A 19,668-nucleotide genomic window follows, 5' to 3' on the forward strand; every position below is an offset into this window, starting at 1 on the left:
GAATGTGTGGCTGAGGAACTGGTGCAGGAAGCAAGGATTTACATTCTTGGACCACTGGGATCTGTTTTGGGGTAGGGATGAATTGTACAAAAGGGACGGGTTGCACCTTAATTGGTGGGGGACCAGCATTCTGCAGACAGGTTTGCCACTGTAACATGGATGTGTTTAAGCTAAGTAGTGGGGGGGGGGGGGGGGAGGGGATGAACTGGAAAAATAAGGATGGAGTTAAAGGGAAAGGGAAAATAAGAAAATTTTAAAAGGACAGCAGAATCAATGGAGTAGAAAGCTCAAGAAGAGATCATACAGTATGACCAAGTGAAATAGGAATTGATATGAAAGGAGAGGGGAGTAACGAATTAAAAGTATTATATATGAATGCACGAAGTATAAGGAATAAAGTAGATGAGCTTGAGGCTCAGTTGGAAATTGGCAAGTACGATGTTGTGGGAATAACAGAGACATGGCTTCAAACGGACAGGGCCTGGGAAATGAATATTCAAGGATATACATCTTATCGAAAGGACAGACTGACTGGCAGAGGGGGTGGGGTGGTTCTGTTGGTGAGGAATGATATTCAGTCCCTTGCGAGGGGGGACATAGAAACAGGGGATGTAGAGTCAGTATGGATAGAACTGAGAAATTCTAAGGGTAGAAAGACCCTAATGGGAGTTATCTACAGGCCCCCAAACAGCAGTCTGGATGTAGGGTGTAAGTTGAATGAAGAGTTAAAATTGGCATGTCGCAAAGGTAATGATACAGTTGTCATGGGGGATTTCAACATGCAGGTAGACTGGAAGAATCAGAATGGTACTGGACCCCAAGAAAGGGAGTTTGTGGAGTGCCTTCGAGATGGATTCTTAGAACAGCTTGTACTGGAGCCTACCAGGGAGAAGGCAATTCTAGATTTAGTGTTGTGCAATGAACCGGATTTGATCAGGGACCTCGAGGTAAAGGAACCATTAGGAGGTAGTGACCATAATATGATATGTTTTAACCTACAATTTGAGAAGGAGAAAGGAAAATCGGATGTGTCAGTATTACAGTTGAACAAAGGGAACTATGGAGCTATGAGAGAGGAGCTGGCCAAAGTTCAATGGAACAATACCCTAGCAGGGAAGACAGTGGAACAACAATGGCAGGTATTTCTGGGAATAATGCAAAAGGTGCAGGATCGGTTCATTCCAAAGAGGAAGAAAGATCCTAAGGGGAGTAAGGAGCGGCCGTGGCTGACGAGGGAAGTAAAGGGCAGTATAAAAATAAAAGAGAAGTATAACATAGCAAAGATGAACAGGAAACTGGAGGACTGAGAAGCTTTTAAAGAGCAACAGAAGATAACAAAAAAGCCAATATGCCAAAAAAAAGAGTTACGAAGCTAAACTAGCCAAGAATATAAAGGAGGATAGTAAAAGCTTCTTTAGTCAAGTCAAGTCAAGTCAACTTTTATTGTCATTTCGACCATAACTGCTGGTACAGTGCATAGTAAAAATGAGACAACGTTTTTCAGGACCATGGTTCACATGACACAGTACAAAAAGTAAACTGAACTACTGTTATATAGTCTGGTCGTAAGAGCCCGAATGACGGGTCCTTCATAATGCTGTTTCCTTTGCGGATGCAGAGTGTAGTGTAAATGTCCATGATGGCGGGAAGAGAAACCCCGATGATCTTCTCAGCTGACCTCACTATCCGCTGCAGGGTCTTGCGATCCGAGATGGTACAATTTCCGAACCAGGCAGTGATGCAGCTGCTCAGGATGCTCTCATTCTCCCTGTAGAATGTGATGAGGATGGGGGGGTGGGAGATGGACTTTCCTCAGCCTTCGCAAAAAGTAGAGACGCTGCTGGGCTTTCTTTGCTATGGAGCTGATGTTGAGGGACCAGGTGAGATTCTCTGTCAGATGAACACCAAGAAATTTGGTGCTCTTTATGATCTCTACCGAGGAGCCGTCGATGTTCAGCGGGGAGTGGTCGCTCCGTGCCCTCCTGAAGTCAACAACCATCTCTTTTGTTTTGTTCACATTCAGAGACAGGTTGTTGGCTCTGCACCAGTCCGTTAGCCGCTGCACCTCCTCTCTGTAAGCAGACTCATCGTTCTTGCTGATGAGACCCACCACGGTCGTGTCATCGGCGAACTTGATGATATGGTTTGAGCTGTGAGTTGCAGCACAGTCGTGGGTCAGCAGAGTGAACAGCAGTGGACTGAGCACGCAACCCTGGGGAGTCCCCGTGCTCAGTGTGATGGTGTTGGAGATGCTACTCCCGATATGTGAATAGCAAAAAAATAGTTAAGACCAAAATTGGGCCATTGAAGACAGAAATGGGTGAATTTATTATGGGGAACAAGGAAATGGCAGATGAGTTGAACAGGTACTTTGGATCTGTCTTCACTAGGGAAGACACAAACAATCTCCCAGATGTAATAGTGGCCAAAGGAACTAGAGTAAAGGATGAACTGAAGGAAATTTATATTAGGCAAGAAATGGTGTTGGATAGACTGTTGAGTCTGAAGGCTGATAAGTCCCCGGGACCTGATGGTCTGCATCCCAGGGTACTTAAAGAGGTGGCTCTAGAAATCGTGGACGCATTGGTAATCATTTTCCAATGTTCTATAGATTCAGGAACAGTTCCTGCTGATTGGAGGGTGGCTAATGTTGTCCCACTTTTCGAGAAAGGAGGGGGAGAGAAAACAGAGAATTATAGACCAGTTAGCCCGATGTCAGTGGTGGGAAAGATGCTGGAGTCAATTATAAAAGAGGAAATTACAACACATTTGGATAGCAGTAGAAGGATCAGTCCGAGTCAGCATGGATTTATGAAGGGAAAATCATGCTTGACTAATCATCTGGAGTTTTTTGAGGATGTAACTATGAAAATGGGCAAGGGAGAGCCAGTGGATGTAGTGTACCTGGACTTCCAGAAAGCTTTTGATAAAGTCCCACATAGGAGATTAGTGGGCAAAATTCGGGCACATGGTATTGGGGGCAGAGTACTGACATGGATTGAAAATTGGCTGGCTGACAGGAAACAAAGAGTAGCGATTAACGGGTCCCTTTCGGAATGGCAGGCTGTGACCAGTGGGGTACCGCAAGGTTCGGTGCTGGGACCGCAGCTGTTTACAATATATATTAATGATTTAGATGAAGGAATTAAAAGTAACATTAGCAAATTTGCTGATGACATAAAGCATAAAGCTGGGTGGCAGTGTGAAATGTCAGGAAGATGTTATGAGAATGCAGGGTGACTTGGACAGGTTGGGTGAGTGGGCAAATGTATGGCAGATGCAGTTTAATGTGGATAAATGTGAGGTTATCCACTTTGGTGGCAAGAACAGGAAGGCAGATTACTATCTAAATGGAGTCAAGTTAGGAAAAGAGGAAGTACAACGAGATCTAGGTGTTCTTGTACATCAGTCAATGAAAGCAAGCTTGCAGGTACATCAGGCAGTGCAGAAAGCTAATAGCATGCTGGCCTTTATAACAAGAGGAATTGAATATAGGAGTAAAGAGGTCCTTCTGCAGCTGTACAGGGCCCTGGTGAGACTCCACCTGAAGTAATGTGTGCAGTTTTGGTCTCCAAATTTGAGGAAGGACATTCTTGCTATTGAGGGAGTGCAGCGTAGGTTCACAAGGTTAATTCCCAGAATGGTGGGACTGTCATATGTTGAAAGATTGGATCGACTGGGCTTGTATACACTGGAATTTAGAAGGATGAGAGGGGATCTGATTGAAACATATAAGATTATTAAGGGATTGGACATGCTGGAGGCAGGAAGCATGTTCCCACTGATGGGTGAGTCCAGAACTAGAGGCCACAGTTTAAGAATAAGGGGTAGGCCATTTAGAACAGAGATGCAGAAAAACTTTTTCACCCAGAGAGTGGTGGATGTGTGGAATGCTCTGCCCCAGAAGGCAGTGGAGGCCAAGTCTCTGGATGCATTCAAGAGAGAGTCAGATAGAGCTCTTATAGATAGCGGGGTCAAGGAATATGGGGAGAGGGCAGGAACGGGGTACTGATTGTGTATGATCAGCCATGATCACAGTGAATGGCGGTGCTGGCTAGAAGGGCCGAATGGCCTACTCCTGCACCTACTGTCTATTGTCTATTGTTCCCAACCCCCAGGAACTCCATTTTAAAACCCCTCATGCAGTACTGGCAAACCCTCTCACTAGTATATTATTTCACCTCCAGTTTAGGTGCAAACTGTCCCTTCTGTACAGGTTTCACCTTTCCTGGAAGATAAATCCAAAGCCCTCCCTCATGCACCAACTCCTTTATCATTTGTTAAACTGTGTAATCTTCCTCTTTCTGGCCTCACTAGCACGTAGTGCAGGTACCAATTCTGAGAAGGTAATGCTGAGGTTCCTCTTTAATTTAGCACCTTACTCCCTGAACTCACTTTGTAGGACCTTTCCACCCATCCTGCACATGTCATTGTTGCTGATGTGGACCACGACCTCTAGCTGCTCACCCTCCCACCTAACTTATTTTTATTGGTCTTTAGCACACGCCTAATTATGAGCAAAGCAATGTCTCCTCTGGAATTGTGGCACGCAAAATGAGCTGACTGCCCCCATTCGCTTCGTTTAAGCTCTCACTCCTTTTACGCAATCCGATGACTCCTCGGGATTGTGCCGCGTAAAGTGTGTGTGGGATTGTGGGGCTGAACTTGCTAAGTCAGGTAACGTTTGCAACACAGCGATGTTTATTTACTGTGTTACATTATCTTCTTTGTATAAAAGGGGAAGAAACAGTGCCTTGTACTGAATACAAGCTCTCCCAGCCAAGTCCCTCACCACTGATTCTGGGGACCACAGGCCACAAAGTGGAAAAGGAATAAAGCTCCATTATGCTGCTAACCATTTTGAGGTAAATCTCATGGAGTCAAAAAGGTATATAGAGCATTTATTAGTTACTACTTTACACTGATTGTCCCTTGTCCTAGACTTCCCTTTACCCGGCTGGCCAAACATCATTTTAATGACTCCCTCAATTAGACTTTCTGTCCCCTAAGAGCCCCAGCTTGTTCCCAGTTTGAATGTCATTGATGTCATCATTGAACAGAAGATGTAGACTAAACTATTCTGACACATGGGCGAGCCATATGTTTTACACAGCTATTCTCAGCTGTCTGCCTCACCACTCAAGGCAACGTTTTGTTTCGATTGCCACTTTACTAATTTGGTTATGCTAATTTTATCATTTCCTCTCTTAATGAAGTTGTGCTTGGCTGAGTGAAGCCTGATACAGCATCAAAAGAGAAAGTCTGGCATACAGGTTACAGAAATTAGGCGTAAGAACACAAGGACCATAAGACCATAAGACATAGGAGTAGAATTAGGCTGTTTGGCCCATCAAGTCTGTTCTATCATTTAATCATAGCTGATTTATTATCCCTCTCAAATCCATTCTCCTATTTTATTCCTGTCACCTTTGACACCCTGACTAACTAAGAATGTATTAACCTCCACTTTAAATACACCCGATGGCTTGGCCTGCAGAGCCAACTGTGGCAATAAATTCTACAGAATCACCAGCCTCTGGTTAAAGAAATTGCTCCTCATTACTGTTCTAAGTGGATGTCCTTCTATTTTGAAGTTGTGCCTTCTGGTCCAAACTGCCCATTTTACAGAATAACCCCTCCACATCCACTCTATCTGCTCATCACCTTTATGTGTCATGTCCTTTGACCATGATTGTTCTTGGCAAATTCTCTACAGAAGTAGTCTTCCATTGCCTTCTTCTGAGCAGTGTCTTTACAAGGCAGGTGATCCCAGCCGTTATCAACCCACTTCAGGGATTGTCTACCTGGCGTCAGTGGTCATGTGATCAGGATTTGTGATATGCACCAGCTGTTCATGTGACCATCCACCACCTTCCCATGGCTTCATATGACCCTGATCAGGGGACTAAGCAGGAGACACACCTTGCCTAATATTAACCTGTAGGCTACCGGATGGAAGGAGTGCCTTACACCTTTGGTAGAGACTTATTTCCATCCGGCCACCCATCCACGCTATCTAGTCCTTTCAGTATTCAATAGGTCTCAATGATATGCCCCCACCCATTCTTCTAAAAATGCCATCCCCATAAGGTAGGTGTTCTCATTTCCCCAAGGACTATAAGCTCATAAGGCATAGGAGCACTATTTCAACAAAGTGAGACTCTCTTCAGTTTAGAAGAATGAGTGTCTACACTGCCATTCAAACATGGCTAATTTAAAGGAGCAGAAAATAATGGACCATTTTAGCTCCTCAGACGTGCTCCACCATTCAACAAGATAATGACATATTTTACCTCCCCCAACTCTAATTTCACAGCATATCACCATATCTCTTGGCTCTGACTATGTCTCACCTTTTTGAAGCAGAGAACATAGATCATAAGGACAACAGAACTTTGCAGGAAGGAGGTTTTCTGGTCCATGATCTTATGCTGAACAAATTAAATTAGTAATCAAATCCCCAACTAACTAATCCCGACTGCCTACAAAATGTTCATATCTTTCCATTCCCTGCCCATTCATTTGCCTATAAAAGAACCTCTTGAATGCATGCTCCAGTACATTGGTGTTAGTATGTCTGTCGTTCTAGCTGATCCTCAAAATATTTTGTAAGATTCTTTGGTGGTATTCTTCCAGGGCTCTCAGGTATCTACTGTAGGTGGTCCATGATTCAGCTCCTTACAGTAATGTAGGAAGGACAACTGAACGATAGACCAAAAGTTTTGTTTCGCCCTGTAGGTCATGATCTTCAAAGACTCTTTTCCTTAATTTTGCATAGGCTTTGAATGATTGTACTACTACTACTGTATCATATTTGACTCCACTATCACCCACCCCTTGCAACACATTCTAGACGCACCACTCCCTTGCTCCACACATCTCCTTTGAACCTACCTCCTCTCACTTTAAATGCATGCTGTCTAGTATTAGACATTTGAACCTTGGGAAATATTCAGCCACCTTTCAATTTTGATAGTGAATGCAGTAAATTAACGACTGGGTCTCCACAGAGATCCAGCATTGGTAAATCCAAAGTGTCCCTTAAGATTGTAATAGCCAGAAGGAGGGGGTAATGGTGATAAGCTGCCTCTGTCAATGGTGTGCCTCTCAAATAGCCTCTGGCAGCTGTCCAGCTCCTGGACTTCACTTTTGGCTTAGCTACTATGCTCGACAGAACCATTTCTACTGATAGAAGAAGGGGTAAAAAATAGATTAGAACACAGACACCAAAAATCTACAGCACATTACAGGGTCTTTCAGCCCACAATACTGTGCCGATCATATAACCTATTAAGGTTATTGATGATTTAAAATCAGCTTCTTGGAGCAGATGGGGCTCCTCCTCAAATCCTAAGATTTACTTTTCACTGAGTGATAAAATTTCTATCTAGTTCAACCAGAAATGCCCTTCTCATTTTGGGACAAAAAAGTTTGGCTAAGGGGAATAAAGGTAACGTTTGTTTAGGGACGGCATGGTAGTGTACTGGTTAGCCCAGATTTCACGGATTGGGGTGACAGGAAGTGCTGCCTGAAAGGAGTTTGTACATTCTCCCTGTGTCCATGTGGGTTTCCTCCAGGTCTTCCCGTTTCCTCCCACAGTCCATAGGAGTACAGGTTACAGATAGTGAGTTGTTGGCGTGCTATGTTGGCACTGGAAATGTGGCACTATGGTATCGTTGGGGTACCATTCATAGAGGTTAGTGCAATGCTATTACAGCTCAGGGCATGGAGGTCAGATTTCAATTTAGGCGCACTTTGTTTAGCAAGTTTGTATGATCTCCCTATGAATGCATTGGATTCCGGTGGGTGCTCTGGTTTCCTTTCAAAGTCCAAAAGTGTACCATGCAAGATGGCGGCGCGACACAGCAGCCACTCCAGGAATGAATATCTGTTATCTGTAAGTAGGGGCCGCGTACAATCCTGATTTGATGGAGACGGACATGTAATGCACAGAGGAACATCTGGTGAAACTTTTGAAATGCATGTTTTGCTGCCGCTGTTACTGTGCGATCGGAGAAATCTCCGGGAGGAAGGCCCCAAATCCTCGGCTTTGCCTGTTGCTTGGCGGCCAGGGCTGGGGTCGAAGCGCTTGGCAGAGATGGTGCTCGGTGTCAGAAGGCTGGTCAGAGGCTCGAAGTTTTCAGATGGACTCTGAGTTGGCTGTGGTCGGAGCTCCCAAAGTGGTGTATCGGCAAGCTGTGGCGCTGGAGGTTCATGGCAGGAAGAGTTTTTCTTCCTTCTACCATCTGCGTGAGATGATGGGCTGTCGGGACTTTGAGACTTTCTTTTAAACCGTGCCATGGACTGCTCTTTATCAGATTATGGTATTGCTTTGCACTGTTGAAACTATGTGTTCTAATTATGTGGTCTTTGTCAGTTAGTCTTGTATCAATTATGGTATTGTCTGCGCTGTTGAAACTATATGCTAACTATAACTATATGTAACTATGTGGTTTTGTTTAGGTCTTGTAGCTTTAGGTTTGTCTGATGGGTTTGTAGTTCCTTTCCGGGGAACGTGCTAAGACGGTAGCGTGATATCGATACACAGCAGCCTCTCCGGACTCTGGATTTGGGATTACCATATGTTATGTGGTTTTTCTTGTGTGGTCTGTTTTGTGCTTTTTCGTGATATCTTTCGGGAGAAAATTGTCTCATTAGTGTTATTAAATGGGGTGCAAGAGCAAAAAGGTCAGGGATATTCAAACACAAAACACTTAAATTAGTTCATAGTGCCACAGTAGCATAATGGTTAGTGTGATGCTTACAGTTCGGCGTGTTGGAGTCGGAATTAAATTTCTGTAGAGATCCTGTACATCTTCCTCGTGAAATGCTTTGGCTTTCTTCAGGTGCTCTGGTTTCCTCCCACAGTCCAAAGGTGTGCTGGCTAGGTTAATTGGTCACTGCACTGTAAATTGCCCTGTGATTAGGGGTTGGCTGGGTGGCGCAGCTCAAAAGGCTGGAAGAGCCTATTCCGCACACGCTCTCAATAAATAAATAAACCACAGGGGACCTTCACCAATCAGGCTATGCTCTCTTATCACTGATCCCCTCGTGAAGGAGGTACAGAAGTACTATATCCCACACCAGGTACAGGGACGGCTATTACCTTTCAACCATCAGTTTCCTGAACCAGTTTCACTTACCTCCACACTGAACTGTTTCTATAACCTATGGACTCACTTTCAAGGACTCTATAAACTCATGTTTTCTGTATTATTTATCTATTTACTACTTTTTTGTATTTGCACAGCTTGTCTTCTTTTGCACATCGATTGCTTGCCAGTCTTTGTGTATAGTTTTTAATTGATTTTGTTGTATTCCTTCGCTCTGTGAATGCCCACAAGAAAATGAATCTCAGTATGTGTTGACATATACATAGTTTGATGATAATTTTACTTTCAACATTGAAGTAAACTTTGAAACTAGGCTTATTTATGCAGGATCAAAGCATGTTAAATCTCCACTGCTTCTTGGTTAGACTATACATGCACAACAGCGTGTTCTGAATTCTACATTGTAAGTACACTCGGTGGTAAGAAGGAGGTTCATTAAGTGAGATCTGAGATATGTTGGAAAATGGCACTCATGATTGTGAAGAATGTCAGAGAGGGTCAATGGACCTTTTCACCTACTCCTGGTTTCCGCCTAATGTTGCGGATTTGGAGGATTTATTGATTGTATAGTACAAGATGAATAAGTACATGAGGATGCAGGAATACTATAAAAGACGATAGAAGTGAATGGAGTTTGATGCAAAGTTGTTCACTCCTCTTACCCTGATCTTCCTTCTCCAAAGAACCCTCATCCATGGAGATATAAGATGCTGGAATCCAGAACAAGAAAAAATATGCTGCAGGAACTCAGCAAGTGGAGCAGCATCTATGGTGAAAAGGAATTGCCTCCATATGAACAAGAACCCCTTCATTTACACTTTGCATTCCTTATTTAACTTCTGTATTTTACAAAGAAATGTAGCTACGATGTCACTAGAAACACAAAACAAGAAAGGTGAAAGTAGAAACTCCTTAGTGCTGCTGTCTAAAAGGAGTTTGTACGATCTCCCTGTGACCATGCAGGTTTCCTCCAGGTGCTTTGGTTTCCTCCCACATTCCAAAGATGTACCAGTTGATAGATTGGTCATTGTAAATTGTCTATTGATTAGGCTAGGATGAAATTGACCCTGGGCAGTGTGGCTCGAAGAACCGGAAAGGCCTATTCCACACTGTATCTCAATAAATAAGTAAATAAACTTCTGACCGGAGAAATTCTAGTTCCCACATATTCAGACAACATAAAAATTCAAATATTCCAGATATAAGGAATGGCGGAGCATCGAGCATTAAAAAAGAGAATTTGAGGTTAATGGAATAGTGTTGGAAATCCTTATTTATTATTGCTCTTCAGAGCTTGTTGGCATGATTTCTCTAGGGACACCTAGAAATGAAAGAAAACAATCTTAAAATTGATTATTCTTACATTGCAGGCACAGAGCATAAAATTGTTGTGTCTGATATTTATTCCAAAAGAAATCCACGGGTGATCTGATGACAGATCCCATTCTACTTGCATTTTTATAGTAGGTTTAACTAAAAAGCCAACGTGCTTCATCAGACTATAAACAGGTAAACAAAAATAAAGGAGAAATTGGGGGGGGGGGGGGTTAAATTACAGATAGAGTTCAAGGAAAGATCAGAGAAGGTACATGGGTTTAACAAGACAGATTCAGGGAACTGAGGCCCAGACTGCTCTTCTTTGTAACTCCATAAACTTATCAAAAGAAGAACAAGGGAGCCCAGGACACGTTCTGCCTATTTTGCTTTTACTTTCTTTTTCTTTTTTGAGATATGCACTTATGACATGGTGGCATAATGAATTGAACTGAATTGATTCAATTTCTCACATCCTTCATGTACACGTGGAGTAAAAATCTTTACGTTACATCTCTGTCTAAATGTGCAATGTGTAATTTATTGTAATTTATAATAAATGGTGTGTACAACAGCACAGTCAATATAGCATAGAAATACAATTGTATCAGTGTGAATTAATCAGCCTGATGGCCTGGTGGAAGAAGCTGTCCTGGAGCCTGTTGGTCCTGGCTTTTATGATGCGGTACCGTTTCTCAGATGGTAGCAGCTGGAACAGTCTGTGGTTGGGGTGACTTGGGTCTCCAATGATCCTTACGGCCCTTTCTATGTACCTGTCTCTGTAAGCGTCCTGAATTGTGGGAAGTTCACACCTACAGATGCGCTGGGCTGTCCGCGTGGGCAAAGTACTGGAGAGTTTAACATCGGTAGCTGAGCGAAGGGCGCTGAGTAGGCTACGGTCAATTATGGAAAACCCTGAACATCCTCTACATAGCACCATCCAGAGACAGAGAAGCAGTTTCAGCGACAGGTTACTGTCGATGCAATGCTCCTCAGACAGGATGAAGAGGTCAATACTCCCCAATGCCATTAGGCTTTACAATTCAACTGCCAGGACTTAAGAACTTTTTTTTAAAGCTATTATTAATGCTTTTTGAGTTAGTGATTTAGATGCATATCATATTATTACTGAGTTAAGTATTGTATGTAATGAGTTTTTGCTACAACAAGTGTATGGGACATTGGAAAAAATGTTGAATTTCCCCATGGGGATGAATAAAGTATCTATCTATCTATCTATCTATCTATCTCCCTGCAGGGCCCTGTGATTGAGGGAAGTACAGTTCCCATATTAGGCAGTGATGCAGCCACTCAGCATGCTCTCAATGACCTTTGCCATTCATGTGCTTCTTACATGCAGAACTGTGCAAAAGTCTTAGGCACATATATATAGCTAAGGCGGCTAAGACTTTTGCACAGTACTGTATTTGTCATCGTGGAACAGAGAGCGAATTTGTATATCTGGAGGGAACAAAGGATGCTGGGATGGCAAGGATGGTGAGCTGCAGGAGGGGTGTGGGACAGGTGTCAGAGAAGAAGCGATAGGGCTGGGGGATGGTGTGTGTTCAGACACGTCCATCTCTGATACACCAGGCAAGGTCATTTGATTCCAAACAAAGGGTTTTTGATCATTACAGAATGTCTTTCTAGTTCTTCCCACTTCTCTCTCCTCTTCCTTCCCCTTCTCCCAACCATGATTCCCCTCTCCTCACTCCCTTCCCACTCTTACTCCACAACAGAGACCCAGACTGGGATCAGATTTAGCATCACTCACATATGTCATGAAATTTGTTTTTTCTTGGGGGCAGCAGCACAGTCAATACATAAAATTACTACAGTACTGTGCAAAAGTCTTAGACACCTTTGCTCTGTACTATGTGCCCAAGACTTTTACACAGTACTGTGTAACCAGTAATGAATTATGTAAATAACAAAGAATGCATAACCCAGGCAACCTATTTATATTCTATACCTTCACAGTATGGTCTGGGTCAATATTGACCTGGCCCAAGAATCCCCTCATAACAAGTGTCTATACCAAATTTTGAACCACAGATCTATTTAGAATGTATAAATAGCCTATCTGACATTAATAAATGGGTGATTAATCCTTAATTAATGTTTCAGAGATCTAAAATCCGTTTCAATAGATACGAGTCAAATTTGACCCAGAACAGACTCAATGTACAAAACTTTGTAGCACCTGTACAAAAGCATAACATTTTAAAATATTTTCATTTTTGCACATTTCGGGTCACTTTAGGAAAAGCCATCAAATTTCGGGTAAAAAAATGGCATTTAGGGTGTTTTACTGCTGTCAAATGTCAAAACAAGTCCAATTTGACCCGAACAGTATGTAAGGGTTAATCAAACAATAAATTTGCAATAAATACACAAATATTGCTGAAATATTAAATACACTACACAGATGACTACAGAGCAACCGGGGTGGCATGGTTGTTGTCCAATACACACCGCTATCTGTAAGGGGTTTGTACATTCTTCTTGTGCCCACATGGGGGAATTCCTCCACGTGCTCCAGCCTCCTTCCACATTCCAAAGACAGACAGGTTTGTACTAGTGAGTGGTGGGCATGTTATGTTGGCGCCAGAAGCGTGGCAACATGTGCAGGCTGCCCAGCACAATCCTCGCTGATTTGACTAAAGCATGTGACAGAAATAACTAATCTTTGCACCATAAACACAAGAGGTTCTGCAGAGGCTAGAAATCAAGGGCAAGAAACACAAAATGCTGGGGGAACTCGGCAGGTCAGGCAGCATCTATGGTGGGAGAAAGCACAATCATACCCTCAGATCTAACCAGCAAGCTCCAAAACCTGGGCATCTGTACATCTCCCTGTAGCTGGATGCTTCACTTCCTCACCAGGAGACCACAGTCAGTGCGAGTCTCCTCACTTTCAATCAATGCTAGCACGCCACAAGGATGTGTACTTAGCTCACTGCTCTGCACTCTCTACACACATGACTTTGTTTAGGCACAGTTCAACCCCCCTTTATAAATTTGCCGATGACACAACTATTGTTGACAGAATTTTGGATGCTGGGGATGAGGTGACAGGAGCGCACTATGCGGATCAACTACGCTTCTTACACGCTGACTATGGTTCTTTGCGGGAATGGGATCCACTCTTGGCCGTTATTTGGCACACTAAGGGCCTAAGAGCTTTGTTCGCCTCCAGAGGATCGAGATTTTGTGGTTCTGGAGACGGGGGGGATGGTCAGTGTCCAACCAGGAGATCCGTATGTCGTGGGAGATGGAAGATCTAAGGCTGTGTGCCCAGAGACCTGAGACCTTTGGGCGCAGAGCTCGGAAAAAGTGATGCAATGGACCTTTGACATCATAAACCAGTGAGTTCTTTGTTATGTCTCCCCTCTCGCTGTGAAATGGAGACATCTTTTTCTACCTTATTAGGGAGAGAGAGAGCGAGTCTGTGCTATGTTGAATGCCAGGTGAACAAGTAGTCTTCGGAGTACTGCAAGTCTGTGTCTTTGCTCACGCTTGGGTGCTCGGTGGCAGGTGACGATGCCTTGTTTTTGCCGGCGGAGGAAAGGGGATCATTGCTTGCTGCCGCTTATGCGTGGGAGGGGGAGCTGGGGGGGACTTTGGGGTTCTAACATCTAACTTATTCATTCTTTGGGGGAAATTCTCTGTTTTCATGGATGGTTGCGAAGAAAAAACATTTCAGGATGTATACTGTATACACTTCTCTGACATTAAATCTACCTTTGAAACCTTTGAAACTGGTTGAGTGGTGTCACAACAACAACCTTGTACTCAACATCAATAAGTCTAAGGAATTGCTTGTGGTCTTCAGGAAGGGGAAGTCAAAGGAACACACACCACTTCTCATCAAAGGATTGGCAATGGAAAGGGTGAGCTGTTTTAAGTTTCTGTGTGTCAACATCTCTGAATATCTGTCCTGCGTCCTTCATATTGATGCAGTTACAAAGAAGACATGACAGCAGCTATATTTCACTAGGAGTTTTGGGAGACTTGATATGTCACCAAATACTCTCTTGGGTTTTTACAGATATAACTGGCTGCATCAGTGTCTGGTATGGACGGTCACTTCACAGGATCGGATAAAGCTGCAGAATGTTGTAAGCTCAGGCAGCTCCATCGTGGGCACTAGCCTCCTCAGCATCGAGGACACCTTCAAAAGACTATGCCTCAAAAAGGAGGCATCCATCAATACGGACCCCCATCAATCAGGACACACCCTCTTCTCATTGCTGCCATGAGGGAGGATGTACAGAAGCCTTAAAACACACACCATCAACATTTTAAGAACAGCTTCTTCCTCTCCACTACCAGATTTCTGAATGGGTAATGAACCCATGAACACTACCTCACTTCCCTTTTGCTTTCTTTTTGCACTACAGACTTAATTTACACACACACACACACACACACATATATAGTAATTTATATTTTTTTTATTAAGGTGTGTTGCAATGTACTGCTGCTGCAAAACAACAGTTTCATGACAAATCCCAATGACATCAAAACTGATTCTGATTTTGAAACAAAGTTTCAGGTCAAGTCCCTTCATCGGGAATAAGTCTTTAAATCATTAATCTTCCGCCTTTTCTGTTATTTTATACGTGCCATTGTATAATGATTGTATGTCTTCTGTACTGCGCTGTAGGTTTTTCTATGTTTCTATGTTTTCTCTTTACTACTACCATGCATACTACTAACGTGAACTTCACGTGAGCAAGGGATTTCATTTCATCCTGCTGTATATGGCTATAAATTAATCTGAGTTAGAATACGACTTTGAGAAGTCACAGAGGAAAAGAATGAGAAGGAGGACACTTTTCCCTTCTCTTCGCCTGGAATACTGTGATTCCCTTTTGGATGGCTTCTGCACAAAACTGTGCACTGAGACACGCTGACGATGAACAGCTATCAACACTGTACATTTAATTTCCTTTTTTCATCCCTCTTTGTGTGACCACAGGGTCTGAATCACTACAGGCCTCCATGGAGTGTGCTTCTGAAGACGACTATCTTCTTTGTCACCGTCTAAACAAAAGACTTGCATTCATTAACTACTCGTGTGAAAAAAGGCACAAAGTAATTTGCCAACAGCTGTGAGGAATTCACAATGCAAGAGCAGAAGGTAACCAGCTTCATATGAAGGGTAACATTTCAGCATGAGTAATGTCATATTGAATTGTAAATCCTTTTATTCAAATATCAAAAGTCAAAGTTAAAGTAATGTATTATCAAAGTACATATATATCACAATATATTAACTTGAGATACATTTTCTTGCAAGCATTTCAAGATTCAGAATCAGAATCAGGTTTAATATCACCAGAAGATGTTGTGACATTTGATTTTGCGACAGCAGTACAATGTAATACACAATAATAAAAATCTGGAAATTATATATATATACGTGTGCGTGTGTGTGTAATGCAATTAGTTAAATTAAGCAAGTAATCCAAAAAACTAGTTAGGTCATGAGTTCAATGTCCATTCTGAATTTAGGTGGCAGAGGAGAAGAAGCCTTTCCTGAATCGTTGAGAGTGTGCTTTTAGGCTTCTGTACCTCTTTCTTGGATGTAGCAATAAGAAGAGGGCATGTCCTGGGTGGTGGGAGTCAGTCCTTAATGATGGATGTTGTTTAATGTCATTTCCTGTAAACAAATGTAAAGAAGAACTAAATAATTGCTACTCCATATCCAGTACAACACAAAAAAATAAGATAAAGAATACAATAATGATAATAATAATAAAACAATAATTAAAGATACGTAAGATAGCCTATATACATAGATCAATTGTATATCCACAAAGTGACACTAGGCAGAAGAGTGTTTGTACATAAGCTGACTGACAGGAAGTAATAAAGTAGTGGTGGTTGGGGGCTTGGAGGGGTGAGTTAGTCTATATTTACGTGAATATAAAGAAATACAATAAAATTTATGAAAATAACTACATAAACAAAGACTGTGTGCAAAGAAAACTAATTGTGCAAAGTAAATAAATAGTACTGAGAACATGACTTGTCATGTCTTAAATGTATAGATTAAAATATTTATATTCTTGCATTTTGCTGTGCTTGTTGCTTGAAGAAAAGAATTAATCTTTTGAGAGATAATTCTTCTTTCTGCTGTCTTTCGTTTTGCGGATTCTGCTGCGGAGGGACAATAATTGCATTGATTTAATTTGTGGTGAGTTACTTCCACTTGCCAGGTTATGCATTCTGCTCGAGTACCAGTCTGTGCTATTTTGGTGCAGTCATTAGCCGGTTTAACTGATGTGTTAGTGCAGCGCAAGAAGGAGTTTGATGAGATCAAGTTAAGTAGTAAGTGAAAATAGCAAATAGGAAATGAAACCCCTGGTGTTATAGCACCTGGTAAAGTGCAGCTCTGACAACACTTAAGAAGATTGATACCGCCAAGGACAATATAGACTGTTTGATCGGCACCTTATCCGCCAGCTCAGACATACTCTCTAGTGCAATGTGACCTCAGTGCATATCATCTAGAACGTGCACCCAACATCTCTTCTAAATCATAGAACAATATAGCAGTTATGGTGTAAAAATAAATCATCTGGCCCAAAGGTCATCTGCTGGTCCTCTGTAAAGCAACTAGTCAGTCTCTTTGGAAAAGTATGCAGTATCACACTTTGGAACGTTGAACTTGAAGGCAGAGTACAGTGTGTTGGATTCTGATGCTTCAATCCAAGATTCTTTCAGAAGTCGGGAAAGAGGAACAACACCTGTTTTTTTCATGATTATTTTATTAAGCTTTGATAGAACAAAGAAAAATTGATCAATTGATTCATTCTGATGAAGGGTCTCAGCCCAGAATGTTGATTGTTTACTCTTTTCCATTGATGCAGCCCAACCTGCTGAGTTCCATCAGCATTTTGTGTGTGTTGCTTGGATTTCCACATATGTAGATTTTCTCTTGTTTAAAAATTGATTGAGGAATGCTAAGCAAAGAGAGAGAAAGAAAGAACTGAAAACAAAGAAGATGGTGCCCATCTGGGAACAGCTCTTCTATTTCATGTAGATAAGGAAAATTCCATTCAAATTTGTCAAACAATGAGAAAACACTTATTCAAGTACCCCAGTACCAAAAAAAGCTTCCAGAATTATATCAATATATCCATTAGAGGCATATTAAACTGTTATATGCATATAAGAACTATTTAAAATACAAGCAGATATTTAATTGTTAAACTGTAAAGAAAATAACAATTAAATTGTCTAATCTAAGATTTAAACAGTCAGATCTAACAAGGGTTAATGGCAGGATTCTTTGCAGTGTGGAGGAATAGAGGAGCCTTGGGGTTCATGTGAAAAGATACCTCAAAGTTGCAGTGCAAGTTGATAGGGGGGGGGGGGGTTAAGAAGGTGTATGCTGTATTGGCTTTCATTAGTCAAGGAATTGAGTTCAGGAGCCATGAGCTCATGTTGCAGTTCTATAAAACCCTATTCAGACGACACTTAGAATATTGTGTTCACTGCTGGTTGTCTCATTATAGTCTTCATGGGTTCATGGACTGTTCAAAGATCAGATGCTGGAGGGGAAGAAGCTGTTCCTGAATAATTCAATGTGAGTGTTTGGACTCCTATACCTCCTCCATGATGACAGTAACCAGGTGAAAGCACATCCCAGAAAGTGTATCCTTAGCAATGCAATCTGCCATCTTGAGATACCTTCTCTTGAATATACAGCATGGATTATGTCCTTCTGGCCCTTCAAGACCCAGTAATCCCTTATTTAACCCTAGCCTTATCATGGGACAAATTACAATGACCAATTCACCTGCTAACCAGTAAATCTTGGATGAGATTATGAGAAGCCTTTGTTGCACAAACAAGTCTCTGCTCCATTGACTCTGTTATGACTCCATTGACTTCCTGTTATGTCAGGAAAGCAGTCAATACAAAAAAAACCACCTCTCCCAACCCGGTCATTCTATCTTCTCACGCTCCTGTTGGGCTAAAGGAGCAAGATCTTGAAAAACAATTGTAGCATCAGCCTTAAAGACAACTTCCACAGGGCACAGCAGCATAACGGATAACATAATGTTTTACATCATCAGCTATCTGGCTTCAATGCCTGCTGCTGTCTGTAAGGAGTTTGTACATTCTCCCCATGACTGCATGGGTTTCCTCCGTGTGCTCTGGCTTCCCCACACACTCCGATGATGTATGGATTGGAGTTAGTAAATTGTGAATATGCTATGTTGACATCGGAACTTGGTGACATTTGTGGGCTACCGACAGCACAATCCACATACTGTGTTGGTTGTTGACACTGTCGACACATTCTAGTGTATGTTTCAATGGTTTGATGAAAGTGTGGCAGATAAAGCTAATCTTAAAATCTATCAGTCTCTTCAATAGACCTTTTATATGCTAAAGGTGTCAATTGGTCTATCAGTTTATATTGTTATGCAACTAACTTGACTACTTGCACTGTGATTTCTCTGTAACTGTAACACCGCACTCAATGGCCTCTTTATTAGGTATACCTGAACACCTACTTGCTAATGCAAATCTTTAATCAGCTGATCATGTGACAACATCTCAATGCATAAAAGCATGCAGACCTGGTCAAGAGCTTCAATTGTTGTTCAGACCAAAGATTAGAATGGGGAAGAAATGTGATCTAAGTTAATTTGACCATGGAATGATCCTTGGTGCCAGACGGGGTGGTTTGAGTATATCAGAAACCGCTGATCTCCTGAAATTTTCATGTACAACTGCATCCATAGTTTACAGAGAATAGTGCAAAAAAGGCTCCAAAAAACATCCAGTGAGCGGCAGTTCTGTGTTCGAAACTGCCTTATTATTGCGAGAGCTCAGGGGAGAATGGCCAGACAGTTTCAAGCAGACAGGAAGTCAACAGCAACTCAAATAATTGCACACTGCAACAGTGGTGTACTGAAGGCTATCACTGAAGGTGCAACATGTTGAACCTTGAAGAGGACGGGCTACAGCAGCAGAAGACCATGAACATACATTCAGTGGCCACTTTATTAGATACAGAAAGTATCTAATAGACTGGCCTCTGAGCGTATATTCTACACTCTGTTTTTTCCCCCTTTTGTACTTCCTTGATGCAGTTCTTTGTGATGCAACTTGTCTGGATAGAATATAAACAAAAGTTTTCACTGCTTCTTGGTACATGTGTAAATAATACTAAAGCAATTGCCAATTATTTTGCTCTGGATGGTATTGTGAGCTA

Source organism: Hemitrygon akajei, chromosome 17 (assembly GCF_048418815.1).
Source record: "Hemitrygon akajei chromosome 17, sHemAka1.3, whole genome shotgun sequence".
Taxonomy (NCBI): Eukaryota; Metazoa; Chordata; class Chondrichthyes; order Myliobatiformes; family Dasyatidae; genus Hemitrygon; species Hemitrygon akajei.